Here is a 24486-nt window from a genome sequence, read left to right as displayed (position 1 = left end):
TAAGATGTAATTGTTAATTAGTGTATGTTATTCATAAAGAAAAGTAATAGCTCTAGACTTTCACACTGGCAATATCAAAGTTTTCTTGTTTACCCATCATCTCGTGTAGTACTATATGCTGAAAGTGCTCTAACATCCCCTGTTACCTTGTAGATTTCTACTTAAAACAACAATCTTACCCCTTCTGCTTTTGGGACTATATGCTGATTAACCACCTGCTGCCATCGAAGTTCTAGTGAAGAAATGAGTATGTGGACACAGGGCTCACTGAGCAAGTGATTTTTGGCAATACCAATATACAGAAATACCAGAAACAACATCCCTGGAAAGACCAGCATCCCACGCTTTGTCCTGCAGGCTGAGCAGAAGCACCTGAACTCCATTTGCTACAAACAGCACTGATGAGCATCACCACCACCATCAGCCTCGGCTTCACAGATGAAATGCTTTCCTCACTGGGGGTGCCTTATATGATTGGTCTTGCTTAGGTTCTAATCTCTAAAATGACATAGGTCATTTTGAAAGTAATACCTCTATTGTTTCCATGGAAACTACAACAGATACAAAGAACACAATAACACTATTCGATAGAGCAAATTCTTTGCTACAAAACACTACTTTTCAACATAGTCACTACCATTAGATATGCATTTTCATTAGTGATGAATAAGAGCCTGTATGCTGCGCTCTGTACCAAATCTGTACCATTGGAGGTGACCCACTGTTTAACAACAGCATCATTGCTAGGAAGTTGTTGCCCACGCAGTCAGTCTTTCATTGGCCCAAACAGATAAAAGTCAGAAGGCGCCAAGTTCAGACTATGTGGTAGGTGAGGTAGGACAGTCCAGCCAAGACTGGCAATGTGCTCCATGGTCTTCAAGCTGATACGGGGCCTCTTGTGTTGCAAGAGAGAGGTAGTCTTCTCTGGCCTGACTCTGGAAGGTAGAGAATTCAGCTTAGTCAGTGTCATGATGTAGCAGTCAGAGTTGATGATTTGTCTGGATTCCAGGAAATCCAGAAGGATCACCTCTTTCCTATCCCAAAAGACAGTGCACATCACTTTACCTACTGAGGGCTTTGTCTTGAACTTTTTATTTGATGGAGAATTCAGATGTAGCAACTCCATGGACTGCCATTTTTCATTCTGGCTCATAATGGTGATGCCATGTCACCAGTAATGATGCAATCCAGGTCACTATCACTTTCAGCCTCATCTTGGTTCAGTAGGTCTTGACAAACTTGCACATGGTGTTCTTTATGTTCCTGTGTGAGCATTTGTGGAACCCATCTGGTGCAAACTTTGCCACCCTTGTTCCCAATGCATTGAAGCTGATATTCAGTTCTGTACGCAGTTCCCTGGTTGTAATCCACTGATTCATGTGTACGAGCTGATGGATATGCTCTTCATTTTGTGGTGAAACAGATTCACATGGCCATCAGAATGTCACTTATCTTTCACGTCGCTGTCGACACTGCTGAAATGCATCACCGCCTCACTGTGCTCACATCCACTGGTCTCCACTGGATGTTGGTTTCCATCAACATTCAGCAAGCAGTGATGAATGTCAATGGGTGCCACTTTGTCCACATGGATGAATTCAATTCCAAACCTTTGCTTCATATGCACTTTCATGTCAGATACCGTTTTGTCAGGCTGCCACTGCCAGCTGTAGCACAGCAACAAGATGTAACGGCATATTGGATATGTATTAGATGTAACCTCTAATATTATATAATATTAGATGTAACCTCTACTGCCATACCACCAACACTCACCTCTGAAATTGTGGGCCAACATAATAAAATAGGAGGCATTACTTTCAGAGCAGCAATTGTATTAAAAGGAGCTTCTGTATTCTGCTTTTGAAATAAATAATGTTCACAGGAAATAATTGATATGACTATAAATGATGTGCTATCTGCCCTAAATTGTTAGGAAGAAGGATGACTGAACAATCAGGAAGGGCTACTTGGTCAAGAGCATTCTTGTACAAACAAAGAAGTGTCCTGTTTGAAAGAGAGCTGATCTTCTGCAACACGGTGTTACTGCTCATTTGCTTGAGGTGCTTGCTGGTTTTTCTCTGTTATGGAGCTCTTAACTTGTTATTTGCTACAAGGAAATAACTGTTAGTCTGCCTAGTGATGCTACTCTGGTCATGATATAATAACAGCAAAAAATCCAGCACATCAGAATAATACATGCATAAAGACCCCATCAACGAGGCAATGACTTTTTTTTGCTCCGCTTACACAGAATATGGATAGAGCTTGGCATTGTGGATTCTGTCTGATGCATGTAGCTCTTCCTGCTGCAAAGCTAGGGAAGATGGAAGCTGCCTGTTTAAACAACCACATTTTGAGACCAGAAGCCTTAAGCAACTTCCATGTGAGGCTCAATCTGGACGCAGCTGGCTTTGGATTGAACTGTGGCAGTAATATTTGAATGTGCAGAAGTCATGTAGCAAACTGGGATAGAGAGGGGACACCCCGCACCCACCTGAAATTACTGTGAGAACTCTAGCAAAAAGTCTTTGTGCTTGGAGATGTGGCTTGGACATAGCATTTAAACTTCCTACTGAAAGGGAATCTGGTGCCCCTTTTTCAGTTGCTGGTTAGCTCTTAACAAAATATGTGTTTCCTCCACAGTTCTTCACAAAACAAGAAAACAGAAATCAAAGCAAGGCAGCAGTGCAACCTGAACAGGTGGAGGACAGCAACAAGAAAAATTCTTCATGAAGCTGTTAGCTAGAGACAGATCCCCAGAACATAGATGTGATGACAAAAACACAGCACATGCCCTAGGTCTACAGAAGTGGGCTCATGAATTTTAAACAATCCTCCAGTGCTTTCAGTACTTCTACCTGAGCCTGATGCTTTATTTCACACAGTTAAAAAACATGTTTCTAGGCATGGCTGCGTGACAGTACAGCAGCCAAGCAGCAGAGACAGCTTTTACGTTGCTATACACAATAGTTATTGCCATTATGGGATAAAGGGACACAACAATTGCCCTTAATTTAGAAACAAATAACAGAGGGATGCTTAGCAGCTGCGGGAGTCATATATGCACATGCTCTAACAGAGAATCTGTACAGCAGGAGCAAGAGGATGTGTTTTCAAGATGACATGGAAGAAGCCCACTTTGAAGTTCCCAGGCTGAGTAAAATCAATATCTAAACACTTCAGTGAAATGCGTTTGATGTTGTCTACATGTAGAAGCCCAACAGAGGCCACTTATTATTGAATAGTACTAGACTGAGCAAAGTAGGTCACATTACAGCTTTGTTTGGGAAGCTACATTGTATCTGCCAGAACAGCATCCTTAATGCATAGCGTCTAGCACTGGAGAATAGGTAGGTATGCACCCGAACCACCTGCAGGAGTGAGTACACAGACAAACAGATCCCATCGATGATTGCTCTCTGAAACATTCATTGGTTCAGTTGCCAGCTTCTGTCAAGTGGCTGCTTGAACCCATCTCACATGCCAGACATTTTGCAAAGGCTATTTATAAAGTCTCTGTGACTGTGGTGGTGCTGAAGGTCTGTCAGCATTTCCATTACAGGCTCCTGTAACTTGGCAGTGCAATATTCACTCCAGGCTAGAATCTGATTTGAAGGGGGATTTTGTTTTAAAAGAAACAGTACTCCTTGCTCTAGGGTTCCTTTCCCTAAAAGCATCAAATATTGATGGTACCTAATAGATTTTTTAGTTCCTACTGGTTTTAAAAAAACCCAAAGTTTAAAATTTCCTGATTTTTAAAAAACTTTTTTTTTTTTTTTTTTTTTTTTTTAATGAACAGAGATCAAGGTATATTTTACTGTAGGAAAAAGAGATGCCCAGAGAGCTAGAAATGGCAAGTAGCTGCCTCTGTGCATTATTAGCAGCATCGCTGGCCGGTGGCTGTATGTGATGTTAGACACAGGGATGTGGTATCCTGATGAATGTGTGTAACACTGCTCTAGCCACAAAAAAGGACTTTTCTTCCTCTCAAGACATGCAGAGCTGCCCTGCTGTTATAGAATCATAGAATCCTTAGAGTTAGAAGGGACCTCTGAAGGCCATCTCGTCCAACTCCCCTGCAATGAACAGGGACACCACAGCTAGATCAGGTTGCCCAGGGCCTGCTCCAGCCTCACCTTGAAAGTCTCCAGGGATGGGGCATCCACCACCTCCCTGGGCAACCTGTTCCAGTGCCTCACCACCCTCACTGTAAAAGAGTTCTTCCTTGTGTCTAACTTAAATCTACCCTCTTTGAGCTTGAAGCCATTTCCCCTTGTTCTATCACCACAGACCCTGCTAAAGAGTCTGTCCCCTTCTTTTCTGTAGCTCCCCTTTAGACACTGAAGGGCCATTGTGCCTTACACCATCGGACACCATCAAATGTTTCCAGGTACATTCGTTCACAGACATTGGCCTGCCCACACCAGCTGCTGGGCACCACTCATGCACACATGAATGCCAGATAGCGTCAAGGAAAGAGCTTGTCATTGCTCTGCTCATTTCTTGAGGCCCTTTTGGACCCCATCAGGCAGAGCCTGGGAAGAGGAAGACCCTCACTGGCTTTGTGCTAGGCTGGTTCCACCTACATCAGTGTGAATGACTCCAGCTGTGGCTTGAATGCTGTGTTCATGAGTGTGATGGAAACATCCTACACCCAAGTGTTTGGCAGCTGCTCTGCCTCTGTGCCTGCACATGAAGCATGGTGAAACCATCTTCTTTGCAACTGGGGCTCAACTCCAACGGGAGGTGGGATTGCAGAGCAGAGAGTACATGACACCTGTGGTGCTGCCATCCTTCACCACTGCATGTGGGTGTGGGAGGAGGCATTTTGCAGATGTGCCCTTCCTTGTGCTCCTCCTTGCTCCCATCCTACACTTGCAGCATGGCTCAAGAGGAGCACAGTGCCTGGCAGCCACAGCTCCTCACTGCACTAATACAGAGTCTGAACGTGCATTGATTTTTCGGTTTTTCTCAGACTGCACTCATCCATCATTTTATATTACTGGAGATGCCATTAGCAATAAAATAAAGGATGAAAGGTACAGAACCCATTAGAGTGCTTACTTCATGTGTATGAGTGAGTGAGTGAAACAATTAAAAGCACATCAGCTTATAAACATGCTGATACAGTTATTAGCACAGTGAATAACATTCAGAGCATGAGACCAAGACATGGAGATGAAATCTTCCCTTTCTCCTTCTCTTCCTAAGATGCAGAAAGGGGGATAGGATATTTTGTAACAGTGCTGCGTGTGTGCAGCCCTAGATATTGTGCATGTGGAAGTTGAAAAGAAGATTAAATAATAAAATCAAGGAGCATTGGACAACAGCCACTCTGCAGTTGGCTTATATATGAGTGAATTTCAGACCCACAATGGTAAAACCAGAGTGACACAGAGGTTAAATGTAGAAGGAGAGCAGCACAGTCCTGGAACTAGCTTGTAGTAAGCTGGGAAAAGCAGAAGTGTTCAGCACAAGAAAAAAATGAGTTTGATTTTTCTCATTCATAGAAGTATTTAGACAAAATCCTTCTGAGATCTTGATACCCCATGAGAATGATGCGAATAAGAATAAAACATATATAAATGTTAGATGATAAGCAGTCACTCACCCACCTTCCTGAACACTCTAGTGTCATTTGTAAGGAAAAATATTTTCTGTTTGTCTTACGCAGTTGGTTTTTTTTGTTTTTTTGTTTTTTTTTTTTGTAATTATCTGCCTTTTTTAGTTAGCAGCCTCTGGAGATGTGCCTGGTTTCTGGAGCCCCAGATACCTTCACTCCCAGCAGCAGGAGGGAGCGCACCTTGCTGGTGACATTAGGTCTCCTCCTGCAGGTTTTATACTCACTTATTCCAAAAGTTAGTGCGCTTGGTGCCTCTGTGGGTTCCCATTGCAAACGGCCTTCCAGCTCTTCCAGACAGTGTCCCAGGAAAAGAGCTCCTCCTGCTCCACTGGTGAGCTCCAAACAGTAGCTTTTTTCTTCTATCAGAGAGAACAATGAGCTCTGGAGGGGTCTCTGGGGATGCTAAAACCCAGCGCTTGGGTATTGGATACAGAGGTCCACGGCAAGATGGAGGTGGCTCTAGTTTATCTCCCTCTGGCAGCTGAGGGAGTGGTGAGCGGCTATGACTGGAGGGAGATGCAGCCCTTGTTAAAATAGACTGGTCATAGGTCCAAGAAGGCAGAGGTAAACAAAAACAAAGGGAATGAAATAAGTGATCTTACAAGCATGGGCAGTTCTTCTATGTCATGCACTTTAAAGCAAGAACTTGGATTAATCTACATCTGTTTGAGAGAGCCTCAGACTACATGTAACAGCATGGGTTGTGTACCTTCTATTAGGACATCTTTGCCCTTATAGGACTCTTGTATCTTCTCTGCTATCAAAAAACCACTGCCATGATACATGCCTCCTAGCTGGGCATGATAATGTCCCAGTGTAGGGTGGGGGAGTCAAGTATGATGAAGGTGAAGAGCTGACACAATTAGCCCAGCCCTGCCATGGGACTTGCTCTCCTTGGTCTCCAGATGGCCCTAAGTCCTGTTGGTCACTGTTGCTACATGTAGAATAGCCAGTCAGCCAAGGTGAACTCAGTGAAGCGTAACCCAACACTGTTCATTAAGTGCTCTCTGGGGTAATCAGGTTCCTTCTTTCTAGAAAATTGTGCCTATCAGTACAGATCTTAGCTCTGTGGACAGACTGTTGCTAGAGGTCAGCTGCATTGTGTGTGAAGTTAGGGAGTCTGTTCACATCCACACCTCCTCTAGTTTACTTGTATCAGTGCAAATCCTTGGACTGATTCAGGATGTGGCTATCTGCATTCACTGACCTTGCTAGGAGGCTTGACCTTGTAGGAGCTTGAGTTAAGTCCTCTAAAAGACATTCATGGACAAAAATCTACACTAGCTTCAGTAACAAAATGTATTCATTCACCCTGATCAGAATCTGCTAAATATCTCACCTTTGAACTAAATGAAAACAACAGAGTGTTTACCTCAAGCTTAATAGTTCCCCTTGGAGTAAAACTGTGGTTCTCTGATGCATGAGTTCAGTCATGTTTGTGCTTGACAAGGACATGGATATCAGAAGTTGAAGGTGAAATAAAAGAGAACAAATATGCCCTCAATCAAGGCTGTTAGTTTGGTAAAAGTGGTTCATTGTGGGGTCGGGGGGGGGGGGGGGGCAAAGGGATCCCATTTGTCTTCAAGCTCCCTGTGCTCATGGATGAGGATCACAAATGGGGGGGGGGGGGGGGAGAAGGAGAAAATGGAAGTGATGTCCTCATTTTTTCCTGTGTAGTTTTTTCTAATCCTGAACAACAAACACTGCCGTACTTGAGCCTCTGATTCAACACCAAGTTTAGAGCCGAGGTAAGAAAACGCAAGATGGATCCTGCGAGCCCGAGCATGCTGTCAGGAGACATGTGGTGTCAGGGTATTTCCATGGCCGGGGGGCAGACGTCAAGGTTACAGCACACGTTTGGGCAGCATGAAGGCTTTCTCCTTCCCTGGTGAGCAGGAGGTAAGTGTGCGCGGGGAGGGCTGAGTGCAGCAGTGTCGCACACACCTCGGTTCCTGTTGTGGGATCAGGAAGGAAATGCTGACTAACAGAAAAGCTCTCGACTATTTTGTGTTGTTTTTTGTCTTTTTTTTTTTTTTTCTAGCATTAAGCAATAGTGACTTTGCACTGACTCATTTCAGGTATTCCAACTACGGAAAAATAACTGAAAGATCCCAAATCTGTCACAAAGCTTGTTTTGATTCAGGTATTTGCTTACCCAAATATGTAACTAGATCACATCGGAACAGCAATGTACCCATTCTGGATGCCTCAGCTTGTGCTCAAAGGGAAACTGCCAAATGAGATTATGATTTCCCTTTCTTGTGTAAGGCACCAGTGCCCAAACTTTTTAGGTCAATGGGCCACGTGACTTACCATGGTGGCAGGCAAAACTTTGCTGTGTGATGCCTCTGGCCAAGCACAGCCCAGGCAAGCTCCTGGAGGCCCACACATCCTGAGAGCCAGCAGCTCACATCTGAGCAGCTCACACAGTTGTACCTTCACCTAGACTCAGGCAGTGGGGTGAGCTCGATTTATCTCCTGGAGAGGCTGCACCCGTGGGAAAGGTGAAAGTCAGGAGCTGGCTGCTGTTGTCCCTGTAGAATTTGGATCAGTCTTTTGGGCTTCTGAAAAGAAGCTATGGTGGAGCTGTGGCCAGTCACCTGCTGCTAAGTGGACTGGGCAGTGAACAACGTACAGGACTGGTTAAAATGAATTCTTAGGCACAGATCCTCAGAGTGGATTTCTGTGGTTCCTAACTCCCAAGGGCTGGAGACATTTTTGTAACTGGGAAGATCCTTTATTTGCTTTATTTTCTTCTTCTTCTGAAGAAATAAGGCTATTGGAAGTAGAAGACTTCGAAAGATAAAACCTTGTGAGTGTGAAAAGACAGCTTAAGAAATAATTAGAACAAATGTATGAGAATGAACTAAAGCCACTCAGCTCCTTGCTCTGCCACAACTGTTTCCTGGTCTGTTTATTGCAGTGCCTATTAATGAGTTGACTTGAGCTCTCAGATACATGAGCTCCTACCCTGAAAGCTATGTCCTGGTAAAAACAAAGTGCTAACAACAACAACCCTAAGCCCTTCTCAACCAATTCTTGGCACTGAAAGTGTTAGCAAGAGCTAATGTAGTAATTAAATGTACCCAATGCTTTCTTACTTCACAGATGACAGTCTGTGGTTTGCCTGCCCACCCAAAATGCGTGGGAGGGCAAACCCAAGTCTTAGAGCTCTAGCTGCACTGAGTGTCTCGTCACTTTCCTTATCAAGATTTTCACAGTCACTGGGAAAGGGTTGCACCCATCAGCATGAGACATTCCAGCACAGGAGATGAGATGACTTTCCTACAATTCAAGTTGCACAGGATTCCTGCATAATCATCCTCTGTATCTCATCTACCTGTGCTATGCACCTTTTCCCTCCTGTGAAATTTTGCATCGCTTCTTCATCTGAATATGAAGGAAACTTGCAAGAGAAAGCAGGAGTTTAAATCAAAAATAAAACACTCCCATTCTCCAAAGACCTTAGAGGCATGGACAAGATTGTTCTGCGGTGAGCCAGGCAATACTGAGCACTTGGACTTTCTGAAAGTCCATGACAAATACCTGACAAAAAGTCCTTCACAAAATGCTATTAGAGCAAATAGCTGCAGGAAGAGGAAAAACACAGTTGAGGGCTGAGAAGGACAGGGCATCCAGTAGGCTGGCAGTTCTCAGCATGGCTAAGTGCTAACAAGAAGTAGTTCCAAGCGCCTTATCTAGAGCAGGCATTTGAAGTATGTCAGGATGGAAAGGAGGGGAAACCACTGTGGCCGCAGAAGTGTACACAACCCGTAATTGGTTCATGAGTCAAGAGGGAGCTGTGATGAGCGACTAAGAGACCTAACAAGATGGAGTGAGCTGGCGGGAGGAAAACTGCTGTTGGCATAGGTGATGCAACACTTAGAGGCTTGGGTCTGCTGCCCTTGAGAAGTGTTTGCCTGACAGCTGCATGGGGAGGTGAACGTTCTTTCTTCACGTCCGTAGCTTTTAGAGGTCAAGTAATTTAAATACTATTTCTAGCCCTGGTGTTGTAGGCATGCAACATCACCAATGTTCAGATAAGTATAATTTGAAACAGACATCTTGTCACAAAGATTTTCTTCTCTTTTCCAAGAAGTCCTCTATTGGTTTGATGCTGCTGATAGATACCATCACATTCCTTTTATCCTCTCTCTCCCTTCCTCCTCTTGCTCTTACTGCTGTCTGGGTCTCTCACTCTCTCTGGACAAAGCTGTATCAAGGGAAGGTCAGGTTGGGTGTTAGGAAAAAGTTCTTCCCCAGAGGCCAGTCAGGCATGGAACAGTCCGAGGTCATGGGCCCAATCTGCCAGAGTTCAAAGAAGCATTTGGACAATGCTCTCAGACATAGGGTTTGAAATTTGGGTGGTGCTGTGTGGAGCCGCGAGCTGGACTTGGTTTTCCTTGTAGGTCCCTTCCAACTCAGGATATTGTGTGATTCTACAAAAAGAATTGGAAGGATTTGTGAGCATCTTTTTAAATGGCAACATCAATGCACTGCACAAAATACCATAGCTATTAGAAAACAATCAAGACGCTTCAGATGAATACAAAATGAGTAAGAGGCATTATAAGGTAATACATCAAGCTCACTTTAGTAGTAGGCCACTCTTTCTAAAGAGAATAAAGAGACCTGATGCTAAAACAGCTGAAGTGATGGGGGGCTTCTCAGTGGAAAGTCAGCAAGAGGCCTGGGCTTGCTCATTTAGACAGAAGTTGAATAAAAGGGGACACAGAAGAGCATCCTCTGGCACACAAGCAGTGAATATCTCACTGTCTGAGTTAAAAATGAAGTGAAACTGAAAGATAACAATTTCCAGTAAATGGTAAATATTTTTTCAAAAATCTGACAAGTTCATTTCCACAAGGTATGAAAAAAGTAAAAGGATTATTTGGCATTTAGACATTTACATCAATAAAAGTATATTTATTGCTATTCTGTGTAGGATATCCAGAAAATCGAATCACCTAACATTACAGGTGATAAGCTACTTTGTTTTCATGCTGCAGGTAAACTGAAAACTATTTTGGAGATCACACTGCTCCACAGTTACTTAAAGAGATCTTGGCACCTTTTTCAGAAACATCTAGAGTTGGCCAGCCTCAGGCAGGGCGCAGAATGCTTTACCCTTCTATGGAAATCCTCTTATTCCTAGCACAATAAAGAAATCCCATGTGAACACAAGTGCAGTGGATGTTGGTAGCTCATTTTTCTGACACTAAGAATCAGGAATGTTTGAAGGAATGGGTAATGGTGTGACCCCATGTGCCTATCTCTGTCTCCAAAAAAGGCTATTACAGGGTGTAGGGACAGCCTCTGAATAGCCATATAAAGGCGTCCAGGGCAGAGTGCAAGAAGCCCCTTCTTCTCAGCTTTTACCAAGAAATATTCAGCAAATCACGTAACTCAGAACTATAACAGATTGTCTCAACAAATGGCGCCATGGGCCTGTGTGAAGATCTTCTGGTATGTGTCACTGTGGAGGCTAAGAGAAGAACAGCATCTACATGTAAACAGGGTGAGCCAGGAAATTGAAATTAAGAAGCTTGTTTCACATTAGATTAACAGCTCTTAATGGCTTTTTGATCTGTCATTCCGTATGAATTTATAGTGGAGAAACAGACTTGTTTTGGACCAGATAATCTTGCTTCTCCACGTACATGAGGATTTTGCAAACCTTTCATAAACATCACATCTTGTTGCATTTGGGTACAGAAATTAAAGTTGCCTTGAGGCAGCTTTGACTTGTGTGACCAACACTTACAAAGCAAATCACAGTAGGTTTTACTGACCTTGGCAAAATCAGAGGTCATATTTTCACAGATATAAGCCCTTTTAGATATATTCCCCTGACATATTCATTGCAAAAAGGTTTCTTTCTTTACCTCTACAGAATGTAATGCGTGTCCTCACCTTCATTCTTCTCTCTTCAAAGTATTACTGAGGCTATCGAGAAGGAAATTTAGTTCCTTTTAGAACATTTCAGAACAATTATTCAGGGCAGGATTTTTTGCCATGCTCTTAGATATTTTTAAATTTATGAGTTCTCTTTAAGGCTTATTAAAGCCCCGCATTAGTGGCAGCAGCTGGAGCAAGATGAACAAAACAGGACTCTTAGAGAAAGACTTGGTACATTAGGGACTGATTCTTGCTCTCATTAACCTAATAATTTGTAATCCTGTAGGCAGCTGCAGTTATTACAGTGCAACTAGTATTTGAGTGAGATAGGATGTTGGGTGAATTCAGTCACCATAGTATGACCCTTCCTTATTCCACTAGAAAATCTAAAACCAACATCAGTAAATTTCTTCTGAAGAATAGCTAACAGAAGAGGGAGGTTGTAAAATCAGCATGTCTTCATTTTCCCAATGAAGGAAGCATCACTACTGACATTTCAGGTAAAAATATATAAAATATATATATGTAAAATATATAAAAAGACAAAACATGGAAAAAGAATATGGTCCAGAGGATTTGTAAAAGCCTAAGACCAAGTATTCTGCTTCCCTTCATGCATTCTGTGAATCCTCTTTTGTATTTCAAAGTGAGCTAGTATAAAATTATGGTAGATCTGAAGCAGCTGATGCAGATTAGCTTTCAGTGAAAAACAGCTTTACATTTAGCACAGCCTGAGAGTTGTTCCTGTGCCCCTAATTATGCAGTATGAGAGGAGCTGACCACCCAGACCAAAGGCCCAGCTGGCTCAGTACCCCGTCGCTGACAGATATATACAGTAGGTAGGGAAACACTAACAAGATGACAGTGATGTAAATACATACACAGGTGCTGGCCATCTCTAACCTAGATAGCTCCTGAGCCAGAGGCGGTACCTTTGAGGAACAGCTCATGGTGATTTTCCCTTATGACTTTGTCTAATTGCACTTTGGAAACCATTGAAGCTTTTGGGACTTACAGCATCCTGTGACAACTCCTCAGTATGATCTTTGCTTTGCAAAAAAGGTGCCACCATAGTTTTGAAGCAAACTTAGAATCATAGCATCATAGAATCCTTAGAGATGGAAGGGACCTCTGAAGGCCATCTCGTCCAACTCCCCTGCAATGAACAGGGACACCACAGCTAGATCAGGTTGCCCAGGGCCTGCTCCAGCCTCACTTGAAGGTCTCCAGGGATGGGGTATCCATCACATCCCTGGGCAACCTGTTCCAGTGCCTCACCACCCTCACTGTAAAAGAGTTCTTCCTTGCGTCTAACCTAAATCTACCCTCTTCGAGCTTGAAACCATTTCCCCCTGTCACAACAAACCCTGCTAAAGAGTCTGTCCCCTTCTTTTCTGTAGCTCCCCTTTAGATACTGACAGGACCTACTTCTGGCAGGTTAAAAATTTGATACCGTATGCATCCTGTAGTTTAGGAAGAGCGAATAATCATTCCCTTTCCAACTCCTTCATGCTATTCAAGGTTTCCCAGATGCCTGGCATCTCACTGCTTAGTCATCTCTCTCTAGAAGAAAGACTCCTAGGTTGTTTACTTTCTTCTTGAGTCTTTTTTTCAGACTTGTAATCACTTGTGTTGCATGTTTTTGTTCTTTTTCTGTAATTTCATTACTATTTTATTTTACTTATTTTATTTTTTAAAGATGGGAGGATCCACAAAGGATTCAAGATATGGGAATAATAAGAATTTTTGGCCTCTGTTCCTTTCCTGAGATGTCATTTGCCCTTTTTGGTGCTGTTAAACCTGGAGTTAATGTGTTTGTAGAATAAGCTTAATTATAACACCAGGATAAATTTTCGGAGGGGTAAGAGCTAGCTCAAAATTCACCGCCCACCACTGTGCACCTGAAGTTAGGGTTGCCTTTCCCTGAGCATGCAGATGTTGTGTTCATAGGCACTGAATTTTGTCTGACATCTTATTACCCTGTTATTTTGTAGCACAGCACTAAATTGTGATTCTGCAGAGTCATCATTCATTTTTACAACTTTGACAGCTTAGTATCATCAATAAACCTCATCAGCTTCTCTCCATTGCCTTCTCTAGGTGGTTAATGAATGTGCTTAACAAGGGAGAAGCAGAATAGACCTCCACAGGACCTTAACATTATCCCTCCTCTCTGTTTCCTTTAACTTTAATCCCCGGAAGAACTTTCCCTCTAGTTTAGGATCTTTAAGACTCCTTAGTAAGGGTTATTGTGAAATATGGTTGCATATCCACTCCAGCTTTATCAACCAAATGAATTACATCTACACACTCATTGCCTTCTCTAGGAAACTAGTAAATTTGTGAGAAATGGCTTCCCTGTACAACAGCTATTATGAGTCTTCTCCATTACATCATATTTTTTTCCATGCATTTACTTGATCTACGCTTTTAAAAAAGTTTCTGTTGATTTGTCCGGTCCAGCTGCCACTTCTGCTGATAGGGCAGCTCCCTGCTTGCCCTGCCCTGACTTCTTAAAGCCCTGTGCCAGGGCTTGGGATACCCAAATTTGCAGAAGGAGAAGCCTATGAGGCAGAGTATTTCTGAAATGTCCAAGGGATGCAAAGACTGTTACACAGACATTTTCAGGCCTCCTTCCTGGAACTGCCATCTGCTAGCAGATATGTTAGCATCAGTTGCTATGGTACTGCACAAAATACTTTGTTCAAACCCTGGAAACACAGAGTTTAGGTCTAGAGCTGGGCTATGGACCAAGAATCTGCAAGGATTGCAGGATGAGAGTTTTATCCCCTTTCTGGCCTATGCAAAGAAATCTTCCTACAGTTACTGCTGTACAGACTCAGGGCTGACATGGTTTCAGTGGCGAAGGGACTTTCTGTTGGGGTGTGACAGTATGCAGGGCTCCTTGTAGCACAAGTCTTACCTTTGTTTTACAAATCTCACAGCAGAGAGGAGTGCATGGAGCAGCAACAGGCTGCAGAAGGACATCGGAGTGGCTGTTTCCTAGTGAACATACGTAGCATTCATTGTGCTTGTGCAGCCTGTTGCAAAAAAATGGATGCCATCTTCAGAATGTCAGCTGAATATTGATTTTGTGAATGGAGGCGGAGGGAAAGGGAATGAAATAAAAGGCCACTGTGGCCAGTACTGCATATAAATAGCTGGGAGGTTAATTTATGTTATTTATGGAAATTTGGAATACTGGGAATGCTCTAATGCTTATTCCAGCTAGACTATTAGTGCTGCTCGAGTTCTTATAGGCATGCATCACCGTGCTATCTGGATGTCTCCAAGCCCCCTTTGAAAGCAGCCAGGCAAGGCTTTAAACAGAATGGAAAAGGGACTGTGAAGGAAAGTATCGTTTCTGTAACTATTTATAACCCTAAAAGGATGCGTGCAATACAAGTGAATGTAAGAAATGCTTTTGTTTACCAAACGCTGGAGAAAAGCTACAATAAAAGAAGAAAAAAAAAGAACCCTCCTCCAAAAGAACGACTGTTAAGGGTGATTTAAAAGAAAACAAAACAAAACAAAAAAAAATCAACAATACAGTATATAGCTCTTCCCTATTTTGTTCCTTCCAGGATATACACATGACTACCAGAATCTCTCTTAACTGAAGAAAACACTTCAGGCCAATTTATGTCCAACACTTACCTCACAACCTTGCACAAAACACACTCTCATCACCCACTGGAGTGTGTGAACCCACACACATTAAGAAAAGGAAAAAAAGCAAAGCAGCCTGTGTCTCATCTTTTAGGGGGATGGTGAGGGGACAAAAGGCATGACTGACGTCCTCGCAAACCTTCTGTTGTAATGGCTTGTGCAAAAGGTGTGACAAGGAGACCTGGCGGTGGAACGCCTGTGCTCCATCAGCTAAAAATACTCCCGTGGCTGAAGCAGAGAGTGGATGAGAGTGTGCCAGAGGTGGGGAGGGCGGCGAGCCCAGTGCGGATAAACAAATGCCCCAGCGCCAGCGGGAGCGTAAGCGGAGCCATTGTCTGTCATTTCCTACACCTTCGGGGGCTCATTCTTCTGCTGAGATGCACAAACATAGATGCTTTTTTTTTTTGACAGTGTATCTCAAGGAGTGTAAAAGCAAAAGCCACCGCTAAATATAGAAGGCTGTCACATGCTGCGTTTAGTCACAGCACGATTCATTGCGAGCTGCAACGTGCCTCACGCTGCAGCGCTTTCACCTTGGCTATATGTGTTTGAGGCACTTTTTGCTGGTGTGCATCCCTGTCCCCTCCCTCTAATTCAGAAGTGCAAATGTGGACGAGCAGTCAACAAGAGGCAGTTCTGGCGGTCCTGCTGGGCTCTGAAATTTACAGGCATGTCTGAAACAACATGGAAAGAGCTGGTGTAGGGGGAGCGGATGAGTCACTTTTAAGGCAAAGCAGCAAATTGGAAAAAGAAAAGAAAAAGAGAAAGATCTGTGTCTTGACTCAGTGCCCAAAACCTTCAGCTGATGCTTCACTGCAGACTCTGAAGTTCAGCTTATTTTTCTTCTCATTTGTTCTCTTATTTTTATGCCTTACATAATGGAGCTTTGATTCATAGAAATCTATTTATATAGTCTAGGATTTGGGCCAAACTCCAGAGTCCTAACTTTGTCCTTACTCAGGCAAGATGGCCATTGTGGTTACTGGTATGAATGAGGTTTGCTAACCCTGTTTGTTCAGGGGTGGATTCCTGGGGGCAAAGCCAGATAACCCTGCAATTTCTTGTATTCTTGCCAGGGAATTGATTTAGTGTGAGGAAATCTGGTCAGCATAGCAGCTACAGGGGAAAGCGCACCTTTTGCTCAGGGTGGGTGGGTATGACAGGGCACAGTGTGCCAGGTCTGTCTGAGGAGCTTGCTGACCTTTATCTGACAGGCTGGCAGAGAGGGGACAGCTGCCAGTGAGAGAGCTCCCCGCTGACATCAGAGCTATTCCTGGGGCTAGCTGCAAAACAGCACGGGAGCGTGCGCTGCTGCAGTGCTGAGGCTGGTCTCAAATCCTTCCCATGAAAAGAACAGCCCAAGCCCTGCTAAATGGGTTAGAGGGGCAGACCTGAGGCAGACCCCAGGGGCTGGGAGCTTTTCTCCCTGGTGAAAATGTGAAACCCAAAAGAAGCTCCTCCTGGGGCTGGATGTGCCCAGGTATATTCTTGGCGGTCTGATGATGCCTCAGCTCACCAGCCACCGTTATTTCAGTGCAATTGCTCTTATAATCCTGTTTTTCATGGCTGCTCATGAGAAAGTAGTATCTCTGAGACTGCTGTCTCTTGGTCGTGTTTGATGACACCACGTTTGTATTTTTAGACAAACTAAAAGAGATCGCTGTAATGATTCAGGGGGAACCAGGGGAAGTGCTTTCACTTTATAATAAAACACATACGTGCACACATACTTATATATAGCTATAGATATATTTGTCTGCTCGCTGATTTCTCACAGTTAAGAACACAAGTGCCATAGATAAGGTGCTCCAGTTTTGGGCAATGCAAGAGCCAAACAAGCACTCTCTCCAAACAAGCACTCTCTCCCTTTCCCTCCCTCAGCTATTATTCTGTGAACATCGGAGATAAATGTCATTTGTAAATCCCACTCACTGCTAACATTAGTACTATGCATATGTACTTCCTTTGACAAGTAACCCTACCAGTGAAATCTTGTAAGGCAGCAAATATCAAGCAGTTTCTTTTAAGCATGGATAATCAGTAATTGGGGGCATCTGTCTCCGCTGAACACCCACACCTGCTCTTCTTTAAGGTGTTGCAGGTTGGGGTAAGGTATGCAGCCAAGGTAAAAGAGCCTTGAAACATTTGATACTCTTTCTCCTTGTTACAAACTCCATTATCAACCTTCTCTCTGCTTTTCCTTTCTTTCCCTTTTTCTTTCTTGTACAATGCAGCACAGCCAAGCATGCGCTCTGCAGTGCATTGGTTCCCATTATGAGGGGCTGCTAAGCCGTTCCTACAGATGGGAGTTGAGTGCTGGGCTTCTGCTCCTTTTCACCTGTACCTCAGCTCCTGCTGTGCTGGAGGCTCTCCAGATGTGAAGGCTGTTAAGGTCTCTACCCAGCTGCCTTCTGGAGGTGCCTCTTTCTCCTATATCCCTGGGGCAGGCCCTAGGAAAACTCACCTTTAAAATCAGGCCTGGGAGGTGGAGAAAACTGGCATTTGTGAACACCTCTGTCCCTCGTCCGTCCCTTCCATCTCATCCAGGTATCTTGAAGCCTTGATGCCATCACCAGTGAAAAAAGGATGGAACAGAATACCTCAAAGGTAAAAAAAAAAACCAAAAACCTCACTTTAAAAAACAAACAAAAAAAAAACCCCCAAAATCGCACCTTTTGAAATGACAATACTAAAGCTCAGACTTTAGGAAATAAATATGCTTCCAGGCTGAGATTTTTATAAAAGTCAGCCTTAAAAACCTTGCTAATAGGGTCATGGTTGCCAAGCTATAAACTTCTAAGACCAGAAGTTAATAACAGAGACACTGTCACTAATAGACATTTAACTGCAAACATAATAGTAGGTGATACAGCAATAAGAAAATAATGGTCCTTTGCAAATAAAGGAGGGATGATGCCTTTCTGTGATAGCTCTACACCACACTGAGTGCAATCACTTTCCCGGGGTTTTATGAGGAGCAGGTGGCAACTCACCGGCTAGCCTCGTTATGTCTGTGTTTACCTACAAAGGCTGCAAGGGATTCAGGTATATCCGAACTTACAAAAACACTGAGAAAACTGGACTTCCTCTACAACAGCCTGGCATCATGGAGTGGTGCACTGGCCGGGCTGCTCCTACACCTTGTCCTGCCAGCAAGCTCCTCATAGCCCTGTCAGCCCAGGCATGCGGAGTATAGAGGCACAGAGATGGGATCCCTGTGCCACGCAGACCTTGCATGTCCCACGTCAGCCTCTTCCAGGCTTTTTCCAAAGCTCTTCTTGCAAGTGATGCAGCGCCAGCACAATCTACCCATGTAGATCTCCCATAGATGATTCTTCCCAGTCTTCTGGTGCAATGCCTTTATCTCATTCTGGAGATGGATTGAAGGAGAGAGCCTCCAAGAAAACAGACTTTCCAGAGTTAAGTCAGGACGAGAGAGCAGGGTAAGAGCAACCGTATGCTGCTGTCTCTTGCAAGAACATGCCTGGCCCAAATAGCAACCCACATGTATACTGAATGCATATGCACAAGATGGAAAGGCTGCAAAAAGATCTGCATCCTTCAGGCTTAGTTACACCCCAAAGTGTAACTGTTGTCACAGGCAACTTTCCTTTTGCTATTAGCAAATAAGGTTGTTCCTATGTTTTGCTGCAGCTGGATACTGGTGTTAGAGCTCTTGTGGGAGCACAAGCTTGCGAGAAAATAACATGTCTTCAGTGGAGACTTGTGGAGTGGTGACTTATGTTTTCTTTCTACGAACACTTGTATATATTGTTGTACAATATTGTTGTACATTACAACACTGTATTGTCACCAACCTTGGTGATTATATGATTCTATGATTATCTTGTTAAAGCGTGTCCACAAGGGTTGTCGGAAGGCAAAACCAATAGGAACATAAACAAGGCTTTTAGATAATCTGTTCTGAAATGTATACCTAATAGCCACAGACTGTTTTGCAACTTTCTGCTCTGGTCCTAAACAGATGCCCACTGACATCAGCAGAGTGAGTTTGGGCCTTATAAAACCCCACAGCCATGTACATACTCAACTTTGCTTTTCCCTTTATCCCTCAGCGCTGTTACATTTGTGTTTTATCAGTAGCAATCACCGCAAGTTCAGCTGTGGCCCTACTGTATATTTTTCCCAACAGGGAGGAGTCTGTTGGTGATTCCAGGAGGAGATGAATGTTAAGTAGCTTTTGGGGATGGCAGGGGAATCCCTGCTGGGTATTTAACCTACATTTGTTTTCAGCTTACAGGAGTGTCCGGATCTAAGTCTGCTGTTAAAGATGAAAAGGAAGTAACTCCAGTAATTCAGTAGGATTTACCTGAATTACTGAAAGGGCTACAGGAGCAATCTTTGTAGTGTCTTTTTCACTGAGACCACAAAGTCTTGGAAGAGGAAGGAGATTACTGGACAAGTCAGATTTCCTCACAGCTGACAGCCTACCTTCCCCAGCTCATTTTAATTGTACAAGATGTTCTCTGTTCTACACTCAGCACTGGGCTGATGAATTCAGCACCATGAGGGCAATGTTCGCCCCTGGCAGCCCTCAGCAGGTTGATGAGAGAAGCAAATTCTGCAAAACAAGGAAACAAAGGCGAGCAGCAAGCTGCACAATGCATTTTTTGTCTGCACGTATGTGAAGCTCATTGTCAGAAGGCACCCTTTCCTCCACCCGCAGCAGAAGGCTGGGACTGTGGATGTTGCCAGCCGTGGTTTTGAAGTGACTGGGGCTCCAGCACAGCCAGGCGGAGTACTGGATGTTCAGAGGACAAAAGGGAAGGCCCTCTAATGCCCAAGAAACTGGAGCAAGGCAGGGGAAAGGGAAACGCGCCATTTGTCTTTACAAAGCTAGCGAGTGAGCCGCTGTGCTTCCCTTGTCACCCCCAGTGCCGTGAGCTGCTGTGGGAGCTGCTGCATTTTAAATACAGAAGTCAGTGCTGCATCTTGTAACCACAATTTGGTTAAACACGCAGCAGCATTTTAAAATTCTGCTGAAGGATTTTGCCCAGAAATTCTCTGCTGAGGAGCATGTTGGCATACTCTGGTCCTGTCTGTCCTCTTAGTGTGAGTCTGCAGTTTAGCATACAGAACATACAGTGAGGCATGTGTAGGGAGTGAAGCTGACAGCGGATACAGCAGTTGCTTGGGTGAATCAGGTAATTGCTGGGCAAGTTACCCAAAAGCTGACCTTTCTTTGTTGGCAAGGGCAAAACAGTCCTGGCGTAAGGATTTTCAGATGTTATAGGCTTATTTCTGATAACCCAAGTAGACAGTATTTTCTCTTTAAGTACACATGCCCAGTTTATGCCTTGCAGATTTCTTGTTCGTACTCCATTTCTGTGTAACCTTTCCAGGCTGCCTGTATAGCTCCTTAGCACGCAGCAGCTTAACATTTATGGAAGCAGGAGCTTTGCTGCAATGGTCATTTCCTTCTCCCATCACTTGGATTACTCCATCATCACTTTTTGACTGCCAGTGCCTTTCTCTCCATGTTGATCACATCCCTGTGCTGGCTCTCATCTCTGTGATATCAGGCAGAAATAATTTCTCTTCACTTGCAAGCTCTATTGGAGCCTATCCCTACCCTGCCCATAAACCTTCATTCACAGTCAGGAGGTTGACTTTCCCTCTCCTCAGCCATAAGCAGCACCTCTGCTATTTTCTCCCCAGGCTTGGGAGGAACCGCTCATTAAAAATTTGCAGTGCTCTCTCCCTTTTCTTGCAGCCTTTGTTTTAAGAAAGAGTTTATTTTGTACAGGGCAGACCAAAACCTTGCCGTTACTTTGCCTGACCTGCTTCCCACCAGGGTGGCTGAAACTCCCACATGCTCTCTTGTGCACTCTGTCTCTGGTTCTAGTTTTCGCGTTTGGGTAGGACTGTGATCTGGTGTGCTGAACAATACAATGGGGATCCCAAGCCTGTGACAACCACCAGTGACTCATTGTGTTGGAGCATGCTTGGGCAGAAGGAGAAGAAGGGAGGGGAAGGTACATGGAGCTTTAAAGAAGCTCTTTTCCCTCCCTTTAAACACTTTCTTTGATACACCTTGCACCGTCCCTACAGGGGAATGCTGTGCTAACCTCCCTGGCCTTTACCCAACGTCCAGCTGCCATTTTGAGGGGTGTGCTCCAGTCTGGCTTTCTCCAGGAATGCGAGGAGCTACACAGGATGCTTTCAAATACTGCATTATGGTCTGAAGCCAAGGGAGTGCTTTTGAGTGGAAAACCCAAGTCAGCCACAAAGAACTGGGAATTTGGTTGATATCCAAGTCCTTCTGTGCAGCTCTGCTTTTCACATTGTCCTTCCCTCTCTTTTCCTCTGTGCTGAATTGAAAGTTAAGTTCTTGCTTTCCCCAAGAGTTTTGCTATTCTGCACAGCACCATGTTTTGCCATCAGATGCGTCCTCCCTCTGTGATTACCCATAAGAAGAGAAGCATCGCACACAGGAGAGAAAAGAGTGCTGTAAAGGACAGGTTACAAATGACTTCAGTGAGGCAGAGTGATGTGTCATTCTGGCAGAGAGCCCTTTAAAGAGGAAGCGTTGCTCTTAAATACATTCAGCTGGGGTTTCTGAGAACTCCTTTATACCCAGTCATTATCCATTTCACATTCTGGAAGTGGATGGTTGTGTTTGCCTATGTGACGCAGATCTTAATAGTTTTCTGCAGTACTACATCATTTAGCTCTCTGCTAATGCAAAGCCAAGCTAGTAATTAACATTAAATGCTGAGAAATGGATGATATGATGAACACTCAGAACATAATGAGAACACAGAGATTTCTGACTTGGAAGCCGTAGTGGTCTTACAACATAACCAGTGGTTTCAGATGCCCTGACAGAGCAGGGATTAACAATAGGATATAGTTACACTTGCAAACCCAATTGTTGCTCGTCTGGTAGAAGTGGCACTCTCATGCTCCACTTCAACGGATAACTGCTCTGGCATCTTTTGTCATCTCATAATGGTGTAATGCTATTTATTCCACAGAAATCCCAGCTGAGCCATGAATTATACGCAGATCAGGCACACCACTGAAAATGCAGCTGTGTCTGGGGACGAGGCTTGTAAGGAACTGCTCTGCAAGGCCAATTCATACACTATGGAGTAGGACAATGCAAGTCAACCAGAATAATTAATAATTAAATGAATTGTTAGGACAGTGAAAAAAAGGCCACCAGACTGGAGCCAGACACTGCAAAACCAGCAGCTGGTTCCTGCTGGACAATAAGACAGATAGATAGACACAAAGCAGTGTTTAAGAAAATAGAACAGTAGGATGGTCCCTTTTGCCAAAATGTCTTTACCTAGCTCTGTACCTGGGTAGAACTGGAAATGGAAGGCAACATTCACTCATATAAAATAATACGAAGGTAGTGAGGACGAGAGTAATTGCATGTTTCATGTGTGATTTTTGTTTTGTATTTTTTTTTTTTTTTTTGAGGGAAAGGTTGTCTCTTATAAGCTTGTATATCCAGCTAGGAAGAAGCAATCCAAGTAGAAATAAAAGGTGAGCAGGAGGATGAGGTAAGGAATGAGAATAGGGAAGAAATAGGCAAGGAGTGCAGAGTGAACCCAAGGTGAGGAGACTGCAAATTATTTACATGGATTTGGCACAAAGAGCTGATCAACCCAAGGCAGAGAAAACCCAGCCTGTGCTGTGGAAAAATGTGACTGCACTGTATCAGGCTTTAGCCTCACCCTGACAAAAAAAAAAGTTCCTCATCTGTATCAAGCAGGTAATAATGAAAGTTCCTGTAAGAGTTCACATAGAATAGTGGCTTGGAAAATCCAGCTCTGTGAATCCTAAAAGTGTGAAAATAGAGCAGTAACTGGTGTTCGCTAGATTTATCTTGGAAAATTATGTGTGTTATAAAGATTCTGCTAAAATTTGAACTTATCTGAAACCTGAAGGCTGGATCACAGAATGTGCACCCCTGGTGAGTGCACAGCTCTTCCTTGCAAGTAGCCCTTAACCTGTGGCTTGCTGTGAAATATTTTATTTTGCCCTTTCTGATAGAAGTACATTTTTTAAACTGCCATTAATGGAGCTGAATAGAAACGTTTCTACCAAAACAGGATGTTGAGCGTTGAGCTTTTTATTTCATGTCCATCTCCCTTGGGCTTATGCCTTTTCTTTGTGTATTTTTAAGGTCTTTAGAACAGCCTACAGTTGAAACAGCAGGCATTTCTAACTTATCCCCTGTCACCTCCTTGACTAGAATAATCTCAAATTACACGGAGACAGGTTATCAAGGAGGAATTCTTCATGTACCTTTCACCCAGTCCTTCTTTTCTCTCTGCTTTTATTTATTTACGTATTTTTTGTGTGCAAAAATGCCACAGTCACAATCTTGTATGGCGGCAATTTCATTTCCTAGCTTTGTTCAGCTCCCCTTACGCTCTTGGACCTAAAATCTACAAAGAAAAAACAAAAATATTTGAGTATAGTGGGATAGGATCAGCTGTGGGCCTGCAGTAGAAATGGGGAAAGAGTAATCTCAAGGAATGTGTCTTCATATGCACATTCTGCAATGGCATACATTAATTTTTAATCTATTAATTTTCTAAATTATTCATATTAGAGAAATAGAATAAAGAAATGAAAAGGAATGACAGTTGGTACTTAAAATCAGTGTTCCTGTGCATCGAATGTATTTTTCCTCATTTTGTATGCTCTAATTCTCCTTCTCTCCACCCTGGTTCTCTTGCAAACACAGCTTTGAATGGGAGCAAGTTAGCTGGCAGTAGTGAGCATGTCCGCACTGATGCTCCTGAGGCTGAGCTTCACCGACATCCCAGTGCTGGTGTCAGGGCCAGCTTCAGGAGTCTCTGCCCGTCTGACCCCCATGTAGGGCTCCATCCCTGCCTGCACTGGTTGTGGCTCCACATTGGGAATTAGATCAGGCATCTCTTCTGTTTGAAAAATAAAAATTATAGTATCATAGAATCAGAATTTCTTAGGTTGGAAGGGACCTTAGAGCCTATCCAGTTCCAACCCCTTGCCATGGACAAAGTTACTACCCACTAGAATCAGACTGCCCAGGGCCCTATCCATCTGGAAGCTTCTTTTTCCACAAAAGAAGCAAACATATATTACAATATCACAGAATCGTCGGTGTTGGAAAGGGCCTCTGGAGATCGTCTAGTCCAACTCCCCTGCTAAACCAGGTTCCCTAGATTAGATTGCATATTTTGGGGTTCCTAGGTCTAGAAAAGGGCACGTACTGTGATGTGAGGGTGGGATCAAAGTCTGGAGACAGAGTAGGGCTGCCTTGTGCCAGG

General features: G+C 43.7%; 1 long non-coding RNA gene across 1 annotated transcript; it reads right to left on the bottom strand.

Annotated features, from left to right (window-relative positions):
- LOC110396465 lies at positions 7515–11634 on the bottom strand. The gene is made up of 2 exons (XR_002436985.1): positions 11512–11634; positions 7515–10065 (listed from the first exon to the last, which is right to left on the bottom strand). It is a non-coding gene; the product is annotated as an uncharacterized LOC110396465 (long non-coding RNA).

The sequence above is a fragment of the Numida meleagris genome, chromosome 3 (genome assembly GCF_002078875.1).
Source record: "Numida meleagris isolate 19003 breed g44 Domestic line chromosome 3, NumMel1.0, whole genome shotgun sequence".
In the NCBI taxonomy this organism is placed as follows: Eukaryota; Metazoa; Chordata; class Aves; order Galliformes; family Numididae; genus Numida; species Numida meleagris.
Note: the sequence above shows the minus strand (reverse complement) of the source record. Positions and strands in the feature narration are given on the sequence as shown.